The sequence below is a fragment of the Solanum pennellii genome, chromosome 9, assembly GCF_001406875.1.
Source record: "Solanum pennellii chromosome 9, SPENNV200".
Lineage (NCBI taxonomy): Eukaryota > Viridiplantae > Streptophyta > Magnoliopsida > Solanales > Solanaceae > Solanum > Solanum pennellii.
Window position 1 is genome coordinate 1,987,830 of NC_028645.1, and position 7,342 is coordinate 1,995,171.

The window sequence follows — 7,342 nt, forward strand, 5'->3', positions numbered from 1 at the left end:
TATATATATATTATTATTATTATTTTTTTCTTTGCGTAAAAAGAATAATTTTATCAATTTATTATCTTAATTATTAATTTTTAGACTTTTCTAAACTTATTCACACTTTAAAAAGAAATTAAATATAAAGGTAAGCTACAAATAATAATTTGAAACTATTATAATAATGTGGAAAATTAATACAATACATAATAGGACAAGTAATTAACAGTCTGATCATTAAAATTTGTATTGCTGTGAGGTGATTTGAAATTTCCTAATTCTTAATTAAAAGTTTCGAATTCAAGTGTTTAAAAATTGAAAATGAAGAAAATTCTACTAATAATCTCGCACCCAAAAATAATCCTTATACATATAAATATAAATTTAATTGAATTTCAATATAATTATCGAATAAAACAAAATAAAGACTAACTAATCATTAAAAATGATGTATCATGCCTGTACAATATTCCTTCACACAGTATATATACGTCTTTTCCCTTACTTTGAATATATACCACTTCATTATATTCATCATCATTTTGCAATCCACCATACATTTTAGTGGATTTTTTTTTGAAATATAAATTAAAAATCAAAGACTTTAATATATTGATCGTCTTTTAAATTTATCAATAATTAATATTTTGATATCTAAATAATAATTTAATTATTTCTATTAAGCATCTTATCGACACGTGATAAAGAGTTCATATAATATAGAGAAAAGGATCTGAAAAATTTGGCCAAAATTATTGTTACGATACCAAATCTTTTAGAGGAGCAGATTTTACCTCTCTTCATTGTTTAATAGTAATTTTAAAGGTATATGTATGTGTCAACGTGGATATAAAACTATGTATAATGATGCGATATTTATGATGTCTATATCGACACATATATACCTTTAAAATACACCATTAACTAGTACATAAGGTAAAATGTCATTTTCAAAATTTGATATTGTTTCAACAATTTCGATTAAAGTTCAGATATATTTCAGTCTTTTTTCCCTATCATGTATTAGTAGATACTTTTTCTTCAAAAATTTTCAATTATTTCATTGTGTGTATGTTCTCAAATGTAAACTTTAGGTTAATCATTTGAAATATATCTCATCTTCTAATTATACAAATGAATTTCGAAAAATAATAAAATATAACATATTTCAATTAATAATAATGTGTATAATTCTAATTAATAAATATATATAAATAAAATTCTAATGGAATAGAAAGACAAATCTTAAAGTCGGTGAGAATATAAAGTACAAAATATTAATTTTATGAGTTCGACATTTTTATTTAGGCCTTATAATATTGGACTATTTCAAAATTTTGGACCACAATTTGGTTTTATTGATGCTTTAATTTAAAGGGAATCTTAATAATAAGAATTTTTATCGATTATTATAAGATAGAGATAAAATTTGTACACATTTTTTTTAATTTTATTTATAAAATTATATTTAATATGTTACTATTGTTATTTGAAGTGAAACACATATTGATAAAAATTTTACTCAACATAATACGATGATTTTTATAAAAATTTATAATAATATATCCGCCACACTCATAATAAAAAATATATTACATAATCCCCACAAGTTCACATTTTTAAAACTAGAACTTTGGACATTTCCATGACAATGACTACTCAAATAGTAGCAAATACGTTCACTCCTACGGATTTTGATGGGTAAGTATTTCGATATTTATAATTAGAGGTTTCGAATTAGACTTTTGTTATATTTTTTGGAGTATGATATTTATAACGGAGGGAAGATTATTGAGGATGAATATCATATATATCTTGAAAAATTAAAATTAGTGATGAACAAATCGAATCATGATTAGCAACAGACTATAAAAAAGTATGGTAGTTAATTCTAGTCTTTCTTTTTATAGTAAAAAAGGAACGACATGTTTTATAAGATATGTTATAAATTCACATGAAATGTTCGCTATCTGAATTTAACGACAACATAGTTCAAGAAATATATTTGTAAGACTTGTTGAGACAAAATAAACAAAATGTGACATATGATTTTAGGTAACACTTTATTATCGGATGATAAATCGTGACGTATATTCAAATTAATCGAATTTAAAATGAGAGTCGAATACCAAATAAATTTTTAAACTAATTCTCATGAAAACCAGCAAAAATAAAATATTTAGAATATAAAAGATTGAAGTTCTTATTTTTAAAAAATGATGAGTTAAATTTTCAAATTTTATAATTTACATGAAAATGACTTTTGTATATAGGGAATAATTTGTCGGTAAATTAAGCATTATAAAAACTATGATGTATAATTTGTTATTGTATTATTAGTAGTTATAAATTTCAAATTTTCATTATTCTAATTTTGTCTTTTAATAGCAGCCATATGCATTGCCGTCCTTTTAATTTCCACCTCCATTAAAATAATTAATTCTTTTAATTCCAAATATTTTTATATTTTTTTTCTCTGGCCTTTTATGCTCTATATAATAAGATATTTGTACTAAAAAATTACATTTCTAATGGATCAAAGACAATGACAGAAATATCCTTAAAATATAGTTTATGTTATTTTGGTTTATTTAAGAGTCTGAAATTATTATATGTTTCTGTGATTTAATTAAACTTTCTTGATGTTACATATTTATTTTTTAAATTTTATTTTATAATAATTCTTGTTGAATCTAACAACCAATGTTTATTAAATTTATTATTATTATTTAACATTAGATCAAAAGTGAGTTTGAAGGATCAAAACTGCTTCAAAAAATTATTTTAGGGATTACTTTATAAATCTACTCCAAATATAAAGGATCTTTTTTGCCATTTTCTCCACCAAAATTTTTAAAACTTGTGGCTGACCTTTTTTTTCCCCTTGTAAATAAATAAATAAATTAAAGGACACGTCTTTTGTTTACTTCAAAATTATTTTTTCTCTTTCATATTTTTTAATTTGAATATAATTTTTTTTTTAAAAAGGAAGAGTTATTAATCCCTTTGTACCATTTATATGATACATTTCATTTTTTAAAAGTCAAGCAGTTTAAGTTTTACCGAGAATTTACTCATGAAATTTTTAAAAAAGATAATTTTTTTTTATATATTTGTAAACTTCATAAAAAGTAATATACGTCACAATAATTAATAATTTAAAATATTTTTAAAATATATAAAAAGTATAATTAAAAATAGACTTATTTGAAATTTGAAATACGAAATGTATCACATAATTGAGATAGATGAAGTATTTGAACTTTTAACCCTGAGGGGTAGCTCGGCAAGTAAAGGCTTGAGGACAAAGTCCTTCATGTCGCCAGTTCGAGCCCCAGCAAGGCCATTGGAGGCATTAGAAACCGGTTGCGTCTCCAGGGCCCCGTGAAACTAACCGTGGTGCACCCGCCTTGAAACAACGGGACCCGTGGATACAGCTAGTCGGGTTCACAAAGCGACACCCGAAAACCACGGCAAAAAAAGTATTTGAACTTTTTAACATTATATATATTTATATTCAAGAAAGCAATTATTAGGTTCAATTTTTTAATAATAAGTTTGTTTCATGGTGTTATTGCTCTGGGTTTTTTGTGGGTTATGTAAACTTGAGAAAAAAAGATAATGTGAAAGTTAGAATCTTTGTCTTTTCTCTTTTTGTAGCTTTGTATGATTAAAGTTGATTCTGGGAAATATATCATTTTCAGTATGGAAATTGAAAAGGAATTAGAAAAAAGAATAAACATGCCAAAAATAAGTTACAATTTATTTTGGACATTTCCATATGGACACACCTACTCTTGATAAACATGGTTGATGATTTATTATTAAAATAAAAAATTATTTGAATTTTTTTTGATATTCGATATTCATATTGTACATCGATTTAATTTAAACTCATATTGGGAGGTTCCATATGCGACGGTGGTGGTGGATGTGGTGGTGAAGGGGATATTTTTATATAGAGGTTACTTCGTATATGAGATATTTGAATTCGACACGGCACGCAATACGGTTAATGATGGAAGAGTATTACCACTCCAACACAATCCTTATTGATTGTTATAAAGTTTAAAAATATAAAAGAGACTAACAAATCACATAAAAACGCATTTGAGGAATTCTGATTTTCAAGTTTCATATTGAACTATTAACCGTGTAAGTTTCCTATTTATACTATCATCTATAATATTTATCTAAACACACTCAAGGTTATCAACTGTTCCTTTTTCTTTACGTGTCTAATCACACTTTCGATAATTTGATTCTTCTTCGGCCTATCTCAACCTCTCTTAAAACCTACTATAATTAACTTCTCACACCTCCTCACTGGTGCATCTTCGCTGCTCTTTACATGTCTAAACCATCTCAATCTTACTTCCCTCATTTTATTCGTCATGAAAATCGCTCCAATCTTTTCCGTATATCCTCATTCCTAATTTATTATCTTAATATATAGGAAAAATGCACAAGTACCCCCTCAACATATGCCCGAAATCTCAGAGACACACTTATACTATACTAAGGTCCTATTACCCCCTGAACTTATTTTATAAGTAATTTTCTACCTCTTTTCGGTCTACGTGGCACTAGCTTGAAAAAAAAAAGTTAACCAATGTTGGACCCACTAGATAGTGCCACGTAAGTCAAAAAGAGGTAGAAAATTACTTATAAAATAAGTTCAGGGGGGTAATAGGACCTTAGTATAGTATAAATGTGTCTCTGAGGTTTCGAGCATAGATTGAGGGAGTACTTATGCATTATCTGTAATATACATGCTCATACTTTATTGAGTATTTTCATCTTTATTATCTTCATTTTCTGATTATTGTTGTAGTGTTTTCAAGGGGCTAAATCTAGTTAATTAGCCATAAAGTAAGTACTACTATTAAATTAAGTGTACTCTATATATTAGTATTAACTTTCTAGAGGGATGAGTCTATATATAAGTAATTAATTAGCCATAATATTTTGCTTTATTGATATTGACTCCATCCATAATAATTCTTTATATTGGCCAGTGGCTACTTTTTGCATGTTGAAGTTAATGCAAAATATTGATCCAATTAAATAATATGTCAACTTGTATATAATTATTACAACAAATATATAATAAAACTGATTTATTATTTAAGTGAATTAAAAAAAAAAGAAGTTATTTTAGAAGCAAGGGCTAGGGACCAAAGAGGCGCAACTGGTTTATTTGAATTTTTTCTTTTGTAAAATTAATATAAATATATTGAATTTTTTTCATTTCTTCATATTTATTTTTGTACATTTTAAATTTATTGGTAAATATCTTGACATTGCCTCTACTTAGGGAAATGATCTAAACTAATGTGCTTTTGTGTTATTTTAAATTGCTCAATTTTGACCAACTGTCTCGATTGGTCATAACCAATTATTGAGATAAGAAATTGATCGAATCTAAAAGTTTAAATTCGTTATTACAATATATCCGATAAATTTATGAGAAGTAAGGTATATACAAATTTTACTATTTTATTATTTTTATCATGTGAAAATGTTATTTCTAATAAATTTCCGATTTGATAAAGGAAGAAAGAAATTAAAGCATGATAACAAAAAAATATAACGTCAAATATAATAAATAACAAAACAAGTGAATCAACAGACAATAATACACTTGCTAAAGTTGTAGAATGTCATGATCTTTAATCACCTCATCAATTCTTCGTTATCCTGCTTTTGTGTGCGTACTTGTCTTAACTCATATTACAACCAATCGGCCTCTCACACCTCCTTAATTAATGGCGCATCCGCACACCTCTTCCTGACACGCTCGAACAATATCAATTTTATTTTCCTCAATTTTTTCCCGTCGTGAGGGTGACTCCACCTTGTCCCGTATAACTTCAGTTCTAATATTATCTCTTAGTTCATACATTCATTTGATCATTTTTCAACTCTGTTATATTCATTTTTTAAATATGAACATTTTTAACTGATCAACACTCTGTTTAATACAATAATATTGATCTAACCATTATGAATTTACATTTGTGTATCAATATAAAACACAAACTAATTTGACCATTTTGAAAAATATAATTGACAATTTAGCTTAAACTCACCAACTAGTTGTTGTTGACTCCAAAAAGGTTGTGACTTGTAGGGGTCAATAAAGTCGACACCTAGTTTGGGATTTAATTTGACTTACTAATACTGATTAATTAACTTTTATATTATTTTAAAAATTATTTTATTTTTTTAATGTGTCTATCCGACATGAATTATTATTTATCATACTGAATAAATTAAATCAAGTTAATAAATTTTGAATTTCGAATAATTAGAAGAAAAAAGAAGTATAATTTTGTTTGAGGGAGATACTACTATTTTAAATTGCATAATAATTTTCACTCATAAAAAATTCAAATATTTATTTCAAGTGAAATTGAAAGTTGTATATTACTATGTTTTCCTAATAACAATTATTTTATTTTTTATGAAAAAAAACAAGTAGTGTCATTATCAATTAACATGTCCTTGTAAATTGTCCCATATGTTTTAATAAATAAAATGAACATGATAAATCCATATTTTGTCAAGCTGAGAAACAATTATTTTTTTCCTAGGTACAATCTACCTAACAATAACTCCAAATTTCATTAACCAATTAGAATTTAGTAATTTTGATTCAAAAAGCCAAATTGCTAGAAAGAGAAGTACCAATTTAATAAAAATGTAGTAATTTTGATTCAAATTGTAAGTATATTTGTATTGAATTTATTTTTAAAATGTTCTTAAATGAAAATAACTTCTAAATTATTTCATAGTGTTTGAATAAAATTAAAAAAAAATTATTTAAGCTAAAATAATAATAACCAAAAAAAAATTTGGTCGAAAATTAAGATTCTCAAACGCTACTTATAATAAATTTATACAAGCATACTGTATATATATTTACAGGAAAAAAAATCACAAATATATTCAAAATCTATAAATTTCAGATCTGAAATCCATCCCGGGCCATTAAATTTGAAAAATATAAAAATGATTAATAAGTCTTATCGTTAACCAAACATATATATTGGATTTGTGTGGTAAGAGAGCATCATCATTGGAAAAGAATTAATGGAACATATCTCTTCAATAAAAACAATGATGTTGAAAACTCATGAAATAGTTGAAACAAAATTGAGCCACTTATTAAAAGTTTATTTATTATTTTTGACCTATATTTTAGAGAAAAATGAAAATAATCTTTAGAGTTGTCTTCAATTGTATTAATGATTAGTATAAGAATGTAATAACACTCTTGATTTATTTGTCTTATTTTTTTTATTCTATTTAAACAAACATTATTTCTTTTTTTATATCTCTTAATTTTTATCTTTTT